This window comes from Grus americana, chromosome 9, assembly GCF_028858705.1.
Source record: "Grus americana isolate bGruAme1 chromosome 9, bGruAme1.mat, whole genome shotgun sequence".
NCBI lineage: Eukaryota > Metazoa > Chordata > Aves > Gruiformes > Gruidae > Grus > Grus americana.
This window is the reverse complement of record NC_072860.1, coordinates 388,945-404,377: the sequence shown is the minus strand read 5'-3', so window position 1 is coordinate 404,377 and position 15,433 is coordinate 388,945.

Here is a 15,433-nt window from a genome sequence, read left to right as displayed (position 1 = left end):
AATTTCAGCATCAACTTCTTGTTGCAACATTATTGTATTGATGCCACAATGCTCAACTTCTTTCTGTGTTTGTGTGATACCATTTCAACTCAATAGACCACATACAAATGTTGGCTTTTTGTGTTATGATTTGAAACAAAAGAAGTTTTAGAAATAGGAGTTTCCTGCAGACAATAAATTCCACCAGCCCAAACACAAATTCTCCCCAAGAAATAGCAATTTGTAGATTAACGACTGGGTACGTGGCATGGTCAAAATACAGTCTTTCCAAAAGAAGGTCTGAAGCAAGAAGTAGCTGTTGTCATCTCTTGCTTGTCACCTTTGAGAAAAGACAGAGGCAAGTACACCTCTCCAAGGGGTCCATCACAAAAAAACCCCCAAGCACGACCTGCATCATTGCCGGTCTCAACACTGAGGGATAAAAAGGAACAAATGAACTGCATGAAAAAGCCTTATTATATGATGTATCAAATGCTGGCTAGCATCCAACACACAACTCACGCACAGGCTTAACACAGAGCACGTGTTTTGGTCTGCCATTAACTGGATTGTTGGAGAGTGCTTTGCTGCGTTGGGAAGGGGCTGCGGTAAAACCCGTCCTCCCTCTGGCAACGGATCCTCTTTCTGAGCTGGCTGCTTCTGGGGAAGGAGCAGGGTTAAGGAGAGGTCCGTGTACGCAGCAGTAGTCTGCTGTGGACCCCTGCCTTAGCTTGATATCATCATGTTAACGTGGCGACAGGGACTGTGCATCTCCAGCACCAAGAAGTATTTGCTGAAAGATTCTCTCAGAAATTTTTTATCCACCAGCCTTTCTCAAATATAAATACAATCGCTATAGACAGAGGCCCGTCCCACAGAAGCTGAAACGAAGATTGCAGAGATCCTGTGCTGTTGCCCAGCCCTAACCTGCCCCTTCTCTGCAGAGTGCGCCTGATGGTCTCTTGGAAAATGATATTCTTGCCTTTGCAACTCTGACGGCTGAAAAATCATTAAAAAAATATGTCTTAGCTTCCTGCAGCAGCTGACAGCTTCAAACAGTAGTCCTGTTTAAACTGTGCCTATTCAGTAGAGCTCTGAAACAAAGAGGAGTGCTTAAATATCAGTATTGCTTAACTAATGATAAAGTTCCCCAGAATTCTGGCAAATATGCAAGTGCCACAGTGCCTCCCAGCTCTCCACAGATGCCAAAGCCATCCCACGTGTTCCCTGACTGACTGTCACAGCATGCAGCACCCCCTCAACTTCCACCCTGCAGCAAAGAAAGACACGAGAACTAGAAACATGAAGGCTGTGCATAATAAACCGAACTTTGTATAAAAACACTCAACAGAGCATGGTATTCTACCTGGATTATTTATACACTAAAAATACAGCTTCACACTGAAAGATACCTCTATAAGGAAAAACAGATGAAACCACAGCACATAGTGCTCAGCTGACCGCAAAAGAACAGGGTGTTACAATCCAAGGAGCTGCCAAGTATAATCTAAGCCCCTTTTTCCATAGTATGTTTGGGCTACAACATTTTGAGGCCAATCTATACTGGAAAAACCCTTGTGGCAAAGGAGTATCAGGAAACAGCGCAGAAACAGCTTGTATCACCCCAAACCACTGTTCCCAGTGTAGCTATTACTGGCATGACGGTGTTCTGGCTGGAACAACAGGCTCCACACCACAGCTCCTGCCTATCGCCGATGCGGTGACCAAAAGAGCTTGCAGCATTCATTTAGTAAAACTAGAGGACCACAGAGATAATGACTACATGTTATAAGAATGTCAAGTGGAAGCAAACCCTGGAGAAACCACATCAGCGAGAACACAGTAATAGTCTAAACGTGGACAGCTTATGCTCTAATATTAAATAGTGTAACCAGTAGAGAAATAAATCTCTTGAAGGGCCTTTTAACAGTACTAGGGGAAGCAAAATAGCTAGCTAACTAAGGTTATGAAAGGGTCTGCATGATACGGTTTCCTGCGATAGCCCAAGAATAGCCCCGGGTGCCGTAGGAGGTCATTTCCAGCCGTGTGTTCACACAGCCTGGTTTCTAGCAGAGGTACTGCTTCGTTTCCCCTCACAGCGCCAATCCCAGCCACTTCATACAGCCTGCAACAACTCCGGCAGAAACTACACACTGTAACATAGGTCCGGTGTTGTAAACCGCCTGCAGAGTGAGGGCTTAGAGAAGCAGAGGGATGCCAGAGTCACACAGTTAATAGCCAGAGAGCCTAGGAAGCAAGCCCGCTAGCCCCCACCCGTGACAACAGGTTTCCCTTCAGACAGAAGGTGCTCTGGTGAAACACTGGCACTGTAACCAGACTGAAGCCTTCTACCAAACCATCCCTGAACCTTCTTCTGCATTATCTCACCCAGTTTTAACATACCGTCTTCTCCCCACTGCCTCTTCCTGTCTGATTTTTGCGGCAATACTTCAATTCTATGTTTGTGCAGTTTTCACTGACGGCTGCGAAAACACCTATGATGTCAGGCTTTAGGTTGGAAAGCCATACAGGTGGAGCAGGGAGGCTAGAAGAAACACTTTCTATATAGAAATATTTTGCCAGCTGCAACAGGAAAACAATACATGGAAGTAGCAGCTTAATAGGACCCAAGCAAAACACTGAGACTTTTTGAACCCTTCTCAAACCTTTCGTTTCTGAAGGGCTTGATTCAAAGTCTCCTGAAAGCCAAGCAATTATTTGGATGACTCGCATACCGGGATCACCCTGGAGCACCTTTCCTGGAGCAGGATTTTACAGTGCCAAGTGTCACGTGCCAGAGCAAAGAGCTTGTGTCACAGTGAACTTATCTTCCACGACATGAGGATATGGGTCTAGTCACTTAAACCCATCAAATTTAGCAACCAATCCACTACTTTGGTTTCTGACACAGATTATCACTGATACCCAACCTTTTCTTCTCCTAACCCACTGCCATGCTCGCTACCACTGTTTGTAGACACAACTTCCTCAGTATACGTATGTTTTGACAAAGGCAGAGCAAAGATATGGTGCACTCCAGAACCGACGTACAAACACAACAAAAGGGAAACTGTAGCATGAATTTAATGTTAGCAAGCAGTGCCATGAGTTGAATCGTAGAACATCTCTACTTGTATTCCTGAGTCTTACTCTGAAAATGTTGCCTCGGAAGAGTTTAATCAAACATCGCTACTCTGGTATCAAGCCAACAGCTGCCCACTGTAAAACAGCAGCTTCTAGCTATATCTAGGACTTCGACGAGGCTGCGTCATCATCTTAAGAACCTAATTGATTAGATATAAATGTTTTCATTGTTTCCTATCCTCTAATTTGCTTCAAAATGACACATTTTACTGAACAGATCATCTCATAAGCCAAGAAGGCAGACACACAGAAGAAATAAGAAGCTTTAAGTTGTTCAACAGCTATAGCTTTGTTTTGAAACACAAATAAAATATTTACATACCGTACCACCAAAACAGAAAAGGTAGAAAACCTCTAATGAGGTCACTATCCCCCAGAAAGCAAAAGGGACTCTTCCCTTTCAAGCTCTAAGCCACAAAGGCAGAAGATGAACCTTTGTCTCATTCTAGCGACTGGTCACCCACAAGGTTTGGGAATCAGTTCACACTTCCACACAGGATACACGCACGTGGACAGGTGAAGGCAGGCAGGTGCCTCTGCCTGCAATGATCCTGAAATCTCAGGAGCCTGAAGTGGGTGCAGGCACTTCTGTACCGGCTCAGCAGCATTTACCAGCTCTGACGCATTTATCTGCTGCTTCGAGACATGTGCTGGGGCACGGATGTGTCCTACACAGGCAAATGGATTGCTGGATCTGATAACCACAAGGCAGGAGTCTTTACCCTTCCACACATCTTCATGCCCTATGCATGCTCCAAGGGATTTAGACTCAAATTTTGCATATCCAGAACATAGCCCTACTTTTAATTAAACCCTTACTGACTTTTGGAAAGGCTCTTTAGGCTCTTCAGTCTTAGCCTCCAGTGCTGGGCAGGGCAGCAACTATGCTTTTAAAAAAAAAAATCTGTTTCTTCAAGTTGTCAGACCAGGAGGGTAGGCCAATGTCTCTAGTCTGCACAGATCAAATTTGGAGCGCATGATTGCTTCATATGCGGTTGATTATGCCATGCAGCATTTCGGCCATTAGGATGCAGTTCCACCCTGACTGCCAACAAAGCGTTTCTACACGCTTGATACACCCTGGGAGTTTGTGGAACCCCATGTTGACAAAAATATTCTCCAAGACTGCTTTGGTTAATGAGATTTACCCCTCTTACTCAGTAGGGCACTATAAGGCTGTTTTTTTCAGCAGCAGCGAAAGCAACCTTCACCTCCAGCTGCTCATAGCCATTCCAAATTGTCCTTCCTAATTGCTCTGCTGTACTTTTGTGTCTGCTGGGACTGCGGACTGGTTCAGGGAGCTGGCTGGTTACTTTTCATCTGGATGCAATAAACCTTCCATCCAAAGCATATCTGCAGACAGATTTGTATTAGTACAACCAAGGTGAAGGAAATAATTTCAGCTTTGCCATCAAGACAAATGTCCATGAAACTACAGTGCTAGTATCGTTTCTGTGTATAAAACCGCAGTTGTGGTGATCTGGAGCTCCCTAGTCCACTGTAGAAGACAGAGAAATGCTGACAGAAGGCAATCAACAGATCCTTCCGCAAGAGCAACAATTGCTCAGCATGTCTGGGCTTCCCAGCACTTTTAAGATGACAGCTTTCATGACTTCTGACAGAAGAGACTTTAACTAAAAGAAAAAAAAAAAAAGAGAAGAAAAGAGATGGTAACTTTTTGTTATCTGACATTCAGGTGTCTGAATCAGGCACGTACAATAGCCAGGACAAAAGCAATTCCTTCCTTCTGGCTGCAACATAAGCTTGATTGGGTAGGTGTCCAAAGCAAGGTTAACTTACATTTGTTGACTTTGACTTCCATCATCTCCCTTACTTCAACTGGAAGCCTCTGGGCCAGAGCGTTTACGTGACTCTGAAAGGCAGTGGGGCGCAGGAGCTGCTCTGAGTGTTTGGGATGAGGTGATACATATGCGCAGGGAAAAAGGAAAACCCCACCGTCATCGTTAGTGGTCCCTTCCTAGGCTCCACAGAACATCCTGGTTATTTTTCCAGGCTCTCAGGACAGAGCTGCTACAGGTCTTGGACCATCAGTTCAGCAAGGGCCAGGAAGCTCTTCGTGCTCGGCTTCTTGCACATCTCCTCCAGACCCCAGCACTGGGCATTGGCACAACAACAGCAAACACCTAGCCAGATGGTAAAAGCCATCGCCAAAGATGCTCAGGGTGGACCCGCTTCAGTCAAAGTGATTCAAGTCAATTTTAATCGTATGTAAGAATCAGCAAGCAGGAAATCTTGTTTGAGGTCACTGATTTTAATCTGGGTCTATATTTGTTTCTAAGAGAGGGTGAGTCTCAGACTTGCAGGAATTAAGGCTTGTTTATTTGCACCTGAACACAGCTCAATGCTATGGGTTTTTTTTCCTCAGCTGTAAAGGAAGAAAGTGATGTATATTTAAGTAATTCTACAGCTCATACAAATCAGAAATCTGAACGTCACCAGGGTGTTTTCTACTTAGTAGGCTATGTTGCTTCATGTTGCTAGTGTATGCCCCTTGAACATTCATACAAATGCAACTAAAAAAAAAAAGTCTTTATGTGTTAAATTAAATTAGCAAACATGACATTGAAAAGGTTTTTAGAATGCAGAAAAGCACCTGAGACAAAAAAACCCCACAACAGAACACTTCTTATTCAGCTACTGAACTGAGTCAACTGTCGAAATGAATAAGCAGCTTGAGACCAATAACCTTTTCTGGGGATGAAGGCAAAGCTTCAGAGAAGCTGCAATCTCAGAGAAGTCTTTCTTATTGAGCTAGTTCAGTTTGTAGTTTGGTTATGAGGAGCCAGAGAGGTAAGGAGAAAAAAAAAAATTAAAAAATCTACCATACATTGGGCAAGATGAATTACTTTTCACAAAAAGCCTGAAGAACGTGGGTTGCTTATGTTTTGCAAGACACTCACATATCACTTTCCTAAGCTTTACATCACTTCAGAATTTCAACAGATGCTCACGGCTCTAATATTTTTGTTTTACAGCAAAGAAGGGGCTTAAATTGGACTTGATGATCTTAAGGGTCTTTTCCAATCTAAATGATTCTATGAAATTTTTACTTACCTACATGAACAAACTCTAAGTGAAAACTTGCACTAAAAGTTCCCTTTAACATTCCAGAAATTTCACCTGAGGAAGGTACACATGAACTGGCACTAAGAGTGCAGTATCCCCCAGGTCATATGGGGGAGAAACACCAGCAATACTCTAGCCAGCTATAAATCTGAAATCACTCAGCAGCAAGGAGGACGTTAATCAGTGAAACTAGAACTGGGGGAAGTGTTTTCAAAGAACAAAGTAGAAACACATAAAACTACAGTTCTGGGGAAGAGACGTATCTCATTCAAGTGACTAGTTTCAGCTGAAGTGTGTAGTTACTTCAGTAATTGTAAGGGAAGCCTTAGAGGTTGTAAGGGAGGGAGTCAGTGCTGTTTAGCTAGTTTTGGTTGGGATACAGTTAATTTTCTTCCTCGTAGCGGGTACGGTGCTGTGTTTTGGATTTGGGATGAGAATGGTGTTGATACCACACTGATAGTTGGGTTGTTGCTGAGCAGTGTTTACCAAGTGAAGGACTTTTCAGCTCCTCACGCTGCCCAGCCAGGGGGGAGCCTGGAGGTGCCCAAGAACCGGGGAGGGGACATGGCCAGGACAATGACCCGGACTGCCCAAAGGGATATCCCATACCATACAGTGTCCTGCTCGGCATATAGCCTTGGGGGAAGCTGCCCGATGGCATGATTGCTACTTGGGGATGGGCATCGGTCAATGTGTGGTGAGCAATTGCATTGTGCATAACTCATTTTTTTCATTATTGTTTTCTCTTCCTTTGCTGTCCTATTAAACTGTCTTTACCTCAACCCACAAGTTTTACTTTTTTTTTTTTCTTCTGATTCTCCTCCCCACCCCACCAAGGGGAGGAGGCGTGCGAGCGAGCGGCTGCGTGGTGCTTAGCTGCTGGCTGGGGTTAAACCACGACTGTGGCAAGGACAGTGAGAAATACCACATACACTATCAGATCACACAGTTAAGACCAGCTGCACTGGAGAGGAGCAAGCAAGGTGAGAAACCCTCTCAGGTAGCGAGCTTTCCACCACAGCCAAGACAGCGGGAGCAGTTAAGCACATCTCCTCTCACAGCCCTCCATGAGGAAGAGAGGCAGCCACCGCACCATCTTGTATGCTTCCTGCTGAACGTTTGCTGTTTAAGGGACAGAGGTGCCCCTCTAGTAGAAGTTGCAAAGCAGGGTAGATGTACAGCATGAGTCATTTAACAGACAGAGCTTCTTGATTTAAAAGAATTAGATGATGCTCATCGTGAGTTCTCAGAGCAAAATCAGCTTCACACAGACCTGCATGGGGTCTATGCCCTGTTTGTCTTGCACACTCCAGACCTTGAGTGAAAATACACTTTGGATTTCTCAGTTCCTGGTAACCACAGACCAGTTTCTCTGGGCAGATGCCAAAGCAGCACAAAATTTATTGCAGGCACTAACATGCCTACAGCATTTTGTTAGGAGAAATATAATCTTTGTGACTTAAGGAGAACTTCAGTTCTAGAAGCAGCCAGGAGATCAGGCCACTGCAGTCTAAGACTGATTAAGTAATTTACATAAATTATCACTGAACCTTGCAGGAACTCATGTGATAGAGCTGTTAATGGTACATTTAGTCCAGACAGCAGAGGCCAAGGAAATGTTCATTAATAAACAAGAGTTTGATGCTAGCACTAAGCCCCTCATCAGGAGGAGGCATAAAAGAGCAGGTAGCTTTGCACCTTCTTGTTTTACAAGAGGACAGAAAAAGCTTTTCAGAATCCTAATTCAAGCAACTGTGCACTCAATTGGGTAACTGCATCTTCCTGTTTGCAAGTGTTTCTGGACAAATGTGAGCAAAAAGGAGTCTTTCCTTAACAAAACCTGGATTGCTAGTTTTCCCTTCCACAAGGCATCTCGGATGCACAGCATGGGAGTTCTTTTCTCCGAAGTATAGGCATCCTATTAATGAGTTTTAGTGTTATATTTCAGTTTAATGGCATAAACCACATGTACAGATACAAAAAATCCTCCATCAGCAAGGGAATAACAGTTATAAAGTCACCTTGGGAGAAAAAGAAGGGGTTTTTCTCCATTAGACCTTGCATACTGAACTCAGACCCAGGGATCAGCACTACAATGGGCTTACTTCACTGGGGAAACTGTGGTTCCCAACACACAAAGCCATGAGTTTCCTTCACAAGAAGTCTTCCAAGGAGTTCTGGATAGTGCCATCTCTTTCTCCTCATTTTCCTGGGTGGATAACTCCTCGTGGCTTCAACCACATTTAGCGGCTCCAGTTTAAAAGCAGGTGGGTAACTGAAGCATAATGTCATGCTATCAGGTCCAGCCGAGCATTTTACACTCTCTTTCAAGGAGCATTTACACTAATTTCCAGAGATACTCCGTGGTTCCAGACAGGACTCTCTCTTGAGGCGTTCAGTGAGCGCCAGGTCCATCCCTCAGATAAACTGTATGCCAGCACCTATACTTGATCACTCAATTAAACAGCAGTCCACCCACTCATCTGCATACAACTTCCAGGGCAGTTAGAAAAGACTAGCGGGAAAGGAAAAGTCTCTCCAGGAATGACGTGAGCTGCATCCATTCCTGCCTCAGCAGAGCACAGAGGTCTGCAAGAGCCCAGGATTCAGCTTCACCGTCTTAAACTGTCTTCTACCACTAGACAGGAACATGGCTTGGAAGAGTAAGTACTCCATGCTCTCGGCTTGGAAGAACCCTAGTTTAATTTAGGGATTAGTCACTGTGGGAAGCAAAGGGATGCTGAGCCAACAGGAGAGTCAGCTGCACGCGTCACTCTTGCTTATTCCACTTTGCCAGCAGGATTGGGAGATAAAGGCTCTTTTCTTTGCTGAACACTCAAGAGAGCCTTAAGAGCCACAATATCAGCAGAAAGCAAGCTCCATGCAGTCAATATTGCAAGATTTGGAGCAATACAGTCTGAAAGCAGGAACGAGAGCACTTAAGCTTCTCTTAAGTCTTAAGACTTAAGAGTCTGCTGCAGTCTCCATACAAGCAGGGATCTCACGAAAAGCTATCATCAAAGCAAGTGGGTTTCTACAGTACCAACAAGATTAGTCTGATCTATTTTCTAAGGGTATGGATTCCTCTTTGAATTCCCCCTCGCATTCCTACAGGGAGCAAGGTTTAAGGCCCGGAGCAGTACGTTACTGCGAAAACAAAGCAATCACTTTATGCTTGTCAGTAGCTGTGCTGCACCCAGGTAGAGCAGAAGCAATCAGCCCTATGCCTCACACCAAAGGGAAGAGCAATTTAGATTTAGAGCACTTTCTGCTACTACTTTGCTTTGCTAAATTCAGATAGGATACGTACTGTTGCTATTCAAAACCTTCACCAAAAAGAAAGGTGAGTGGGGAGAACATCATCATTTAAAACTGTCAGTGTAGCTTGCAAGTTCAAGCAGACTCTTTTGGCATGAGCTTGAGAAGGATCTGGTATACAGAAGCTCAGTGGCCAAGTCCAGATACAAACTATAAGCCACAGCAAAGAGGAAAACTGCTGGTGAAGTCCAACTCTTGCTTCTGTCTGTACAAATGCATTCTTTCCTAGCACTTGAAAGCTCCACTGTGCACGGGGCAAAAGCACATAGCTTGCAAAGGTGACAAATTCAAAAGGATCTTCTTGTCAGGAAGATAACTTTCCTTCTATTCTTGTAGCGTTACTGCTTAACTGCGTAACGCAGCAATAGCGCTTTTCCGCATCGCTGGTCTCCAGAAGTACAATACAGAAAAACACTTCAGCTTCTCAGCATATTAATGGAGCTAGAAATAGCTCCTCTCCAAACAAGCACTGCAGCACTGAGAGAGTTATTCCATTGCACTTTTTACAGTAAAGTTTTAAGCCATCTATCCTAAGTAACTCTACCGTCAGGGAGAGCACTTAACACCTAGCGCACCCTCTAAGGCTAATCGCTGTGCTCCACAGCTTGTTCACTCTAGGAAAGTACTACTGCTTTTCAGGGCTCTCCAGGCTCACCGTGCTTAAGCTGCTGCTGCAAATAACATCCCGTAATGACTCCACGGAGCAGTACAGAAAAAGTTGAGGCGCCAGACCTGATGTCATCCAGCCACCACGTAATCCAGTCACTCACTGGCTGTTTCGACCTGTACGCACAGTCATCGTCACCCTCCATGACGCACGCTTCACTCTGTGCTGGTTTACCCTCCCAGTGCCTGAATGGCTATTATCATACCCAGGGTAAACGTGAGACACTGAACCAGACTCGGCCCAGGCCACACAGCAGAAAACCTTGTGGTGCCAGGGTAGCAATCTAGCCAGCGGCCACCACCGCCCCCGCTCCCCAGCCAGCCGCTCCCTTCTCCTTCGAAAGCGAGAGATGCGTGCCCTGAAGCCGAGTGACCAGTAGTGAGCTACTGGCTTTGGGCACCGCTTTGTGCGGCGGCCTGAAGGGCTGCGGGAGGCAGACGGCGTGACCCACGCAGGAAAGGAAAGAGCGGCCGCAGAGTAAGCGGGATTTGGCAGGAGTGGGTGCTGTTTACTCCTCCACGGAGCGTGGGGCTGCGATGAGCTGTTGCCACCTGGTGGCACCAACAAAGAGCAAACCAGGTTTGTTTCTAAAACCACTTGCCAGCCCCGAGAGCCATAAAACCCCTCGGGGTCTGTCTGGCGAGGGCGCTGGAAGAGCTCTCCAGACCCACTGCAGGCGTGGGAGGAGAACGGGGAGCAAAGCCCTGAGCTGCCACAGGCTGAGCCAGGCCCAGGCCCCGACCACAGCACCGCATCCTCATCTCAGTCCCAGCCTAGCTGCCGCACGCCCCAGGGACCGGGGAACACCTCACAGCAGGCCATATACCATATGGCTCTGCTCAGCTCTCTGAGGGATGCCCGCACGGCCTCTCTGACAGCAGTGTCGCAACGACTTTCTCAAGAGGTACAGAGCAACGTAAATCTGGGTGTTTTGAGTAATTCATACAGAAAAATCTGCACCAACCACCAACAGACACTTTCTTGGAAGAGTTTCATAAGCCAGACCAGGTAGGATGTAGAGCAATAGCTCCTGAGGTCCTTTCTTCGTGGTTTGTTTGGCCATAAATACTTACAGCCTGCAGGCAGGGTCTACTCACCGGCATTCTTGTCTTTATCTGTTGTCTGGACTCCAGGCTGACCCTCCTTAAGATGTCTTATCACACTTTTTAATGCCCCCCCCCTTTCTGTCTGATCCAAGTAAGCATGCAGCAGGTGGGGATACAGTAATAAACTGCAGCACTTGTACCTTCAAGCGGGGAAGCAACTTTGAGATGTCTCACTGAAGAGTTTCTTGTTCTCGGAACATCTAGGGAAGGACAGCGAGCAGCAGGAGAGCACTACAGGACCCCTCGAGATTCACTCGGCACTTCTAGCAAAAAATAAAAGCTGTGTTACTTCAGTGGAATATTTAAGAACACATCAGTCAAAGTTACTGGTAACAACTATTCACATTTTTCTCTGGACTTCACAGAAAGCCCAGTGTATCAGCTTATTGGGCAAAAGTAAATACCTCCATCAAGATTTCTCTGTTACGAGGTAATTACATGGCTTAACTCAGTGCCATGTGTGTGCCACACTATCAGCAGAATATAAGTTTTCTGAAATAATTACTTTTTTAGAGAGAGAAGGTTAAACAATTTTGAGCCACTCATCCCCGACAAAGGCTCCTGTTCTGCGGGCAGGAACGGAGCAGGCTTTGCGGTCAGGCAAAACTTGACCCAGGAATGGGGACTATGGCACAGCTTATTTTTAAGTGTTTTTCAGAACAGAAGTGGGGTCTGCGGGTTGAGGGCGTTGGTGAGCAGAAGACTTGTTTAAATACGGCTTTTTTTTGTCACCAGCTTTTAACCTAATTTTTCTTTATTCTGGATGTTTATCCCTCTGCTTTAACAGAAAGAACTAGAAAAGGGAGAAGAAAAAAAATTAACTAAACCAGCTTATCCCCTTTAAAATAATACTTTTAAAAAGTTATTTCTTCTCTATTGTGAGAAGAAACCCCAACAAGATACACAGATGTCTTTGGGTTTTAGTCTTATTTCCCCACAGCATCCATACAGCATAGACAGAGCAAATATGCGTTTTCACACGTCTGTATTTGACTCTTTCCTGCTCATAGTTTTTGACCAATTTTAATCAGCACGGGAAAAGGAGTAGGAACTCCCCAAGCATGAAATTCCTACAATTTTGTGAAGCAACAGGTAAGAACTTACAGAAGGAAAAGGCTGACCAGCTGTGTCAGAACTGGCACAGAAGAAGGGGAGGGCAGCAAGGGCTGTGCTCCGAGAGCTGCCTGCTCCATCAGCCGTGCCCGCTTCAGCATCAAGGCAATCCTCTGTATCCTAGCAGACCCAGGAGGAGCTGCCTGCTTACACAGTCCTGCCCAAGGCTGCCTTTCCCACAACCCTGCTTCAGGCCAGGTGAAAGCTTTAACCCTAAATACCAAGTGACAGACATTTTGTAGGCCTGGGCACTCCAGCACGTCATTAACTCCCTGCTGCTTTCCTCTAGCCAAAATATTTCCTCTTTTGCACTTGCTTAGCTCCTTTTTTTAAACGTAGATCTCGTGGAGGCAGGGACCGGGCTTCTTTCTGTGGAGGTCCAGTTCTTAGTGCAACACGCAGGTAGCTTCTGGGTGCTGAAGCAACAATTATGTATGTGCACACAACTTGTAGTATGATTGTTCTGTAATCACAATTGCTAATGTTAAAAAAAAAAAAAGAGCACTAGACTGCTAGGAATACAGCACTGACTGAAAAACAGGGGCAAGGAGTGTAAGAAGACACTTCTGTTTTCCCTTTTGGTCCAGTTGATATATTCTGGGAATCAAATGGAGGTGCAGCAGACACAAACATGCCATCAACAGCCACGGAGAAGCCAGGGATGCCTGCTTCTCCAGCGTTAGCCATGTGGTTTTGCAGTCTTTCGAGCACATTAGTAATCCTCTCCTCACCAAGAAAAGTCACAGAAATAACTGCCTTACAACAGAGTAAATCATCACCTACTGACCTGCACGTGGTTTCTTCTAGGTGGTGACCAGACCCCAGCTCCCACACAACCTCTCCTGCCCAGCTGAGGCAGACAGGCCCGAGACATGGAGGACACCAGCCTACATTTGAACCCCCTCTCAGCCTCCTGTGCTTCTGGGCCAGCTCTGAAACACCTGGCCAGGTTTTGCAGTTTAAGATGGGCCTGCAATACTAATCCCCCATGCTGATCACCCTTATTAAAGACTTACCATAAATTAAGCTGGCAAAACAAGTTAATTGCTGCTCCTCCCCGCAGTCATTAGCAGCTCCATACCATTATCCCAACACTGTACCACCCTGAGGGCTACAGGCGAGGCTAGTGAGACAGCTTTTTGGTGTAGTTCAGACTCAGTACATTAATGTAAACATTTCTTTTTTTTTGGGTCAGACTTTTGCCCTCTTGCCTGATGCCAAAAATGAAACTACACAGCTAAATTCATGAGTTTCCATGACACGAGGTGGAGAGGTGAGTTGTGGGGGTGAAACGATTCCCACATGGTGTACGCAGGGACTCACAGCTTCCCGTGCCACAGGGTGATTTGTGTGTGTTCATCCCTCGGTCCCTGCTGCAGCAGAACTCAGCTCTCCTTCCTTTCCCCTTTCACAAGAGGCTCTGGTTTCCTCCCTGTGTTCCCAGATCTCCTAAATCAAGGTGTTGTACTGGAATAGGGATGTTTATGAGACAAGGTGATTGTATTTTGTGGGGCTAGAAGACTGGTCCTGCAGATATAAACTCAAAACTCAAGCAATCCAGGGATCCGACTGAAAACCTTCCAGCTGAGATACAGAATCCCAGACTGGTCAGGGTTGGAAGGACCTCTGGGGATCATCTCGTCCAACCCCCTGCTAGAGCAGGATCACCCAGAGCAGGTTGCACAGGATGGCGTCCAGGCGGGTTTGGAATCTCTCCAGAGAAGGAGACTCCACAACCTCTCTGGGCAGCCTGTCCCAGTGCTCGGTCACCCGCAGAGGGAAGAAGTTTTTCCTCATGTTCAGGTGGAACTTCCCGTGTTCCAGTTTGTGCCCGTTGCCCCTTGTCCTGTCACTGGGCACCACTGAGAAGAGTCTGGCCCCTTCCTCTTGACACCCACCCTTTAGATATTGATAAGCGTTGATCAGATCCCCTCTCAGTCTTCTCCAGGCTAACCAGCCCCAGCTCTCTCAGCCTTTCCTCATACCAGAGATGCTCCAGACCCCTCCTCATCCTCACAGCCCTCGGCTGGACTCTCCCCAGCAGTTCCCTGTCTGTCCGGAACTGGGGAGCCCAGACCTGGACACAGAACTCCAGGTGTGGCCTCAGCAGGGCAGAGCAGAGGGGGAGGAGAACCTCCCTCGACCTGCTGGCCACGGTCTTCTCAATGCCCCCCAGGTACCGTTGGCCTTCTTGGCCACGAGGGCACATTGCTGGTCACAGAGAGCTTGTTGTCCACCAGGAAGTCGGGCACGAGCCAGTTCATTTAAATACAAAGACATTACCGCGTTACAGGGGTACGTGACACTGGCCCTCTGCCTAACCGATGTTTTCACTCAGGCACCTCGGGGCGCTGGCTGGTTTGGTGCAGGCCCAGGGGAGCGGAGGGTGCGAGGCCCCACCTGCCCGCACAGCCGCCCCTCACAGCCTCGGCCCTGTGCATCAGCAGCACAAACTCGCTTCGTGCACAGGCGGCCGCGGCCCAGCTCGGCAAAAGCTTGGGTCTGGTTTGTTAACCCTGGGGGGAGAAATTCGAGTCCGGTTTTAAAGCTGACCGGCAACGAAGGCTGTGAGAATTATCTTTTCTTCCTTTGAAAACGTTCATCAGTCACTGACGTTAAAGCACGAGGAGAAAAAAACAGCCCCACAAAGCCAGTCCCGGCAAACGGGCGATTAAAACGCTCTCAACCCCCGCGCCTCGCCTCGAAGGCCTGGCTCCCCGCAGCGGGACGGGAGGCACCGGCACGGAGGAGCTGAGGACGGGGCGGCCCGCTAGCACCCCCGGCCCGGCTCCGTGAGGACGGCGAGAGGCGCCGCCAACCCGAGGAAGGCAGCGGGAAGCGGGGCCGGGAGGACAAAGCGAGGCTCCCCCCCCGCCCCGCCCCGCGGCCCAGCGCCGGCCCCGCCCCGCCGGGAAGGCCCGGGCCGGTGCGGCCCCGCCCACGCCGCGGGGGCCGCTGGGATGGGTAGTCCCCGCCCCCCCGCGCCGCCCGCGTCGCCCCCGCCGGAGGACTCTCCGTC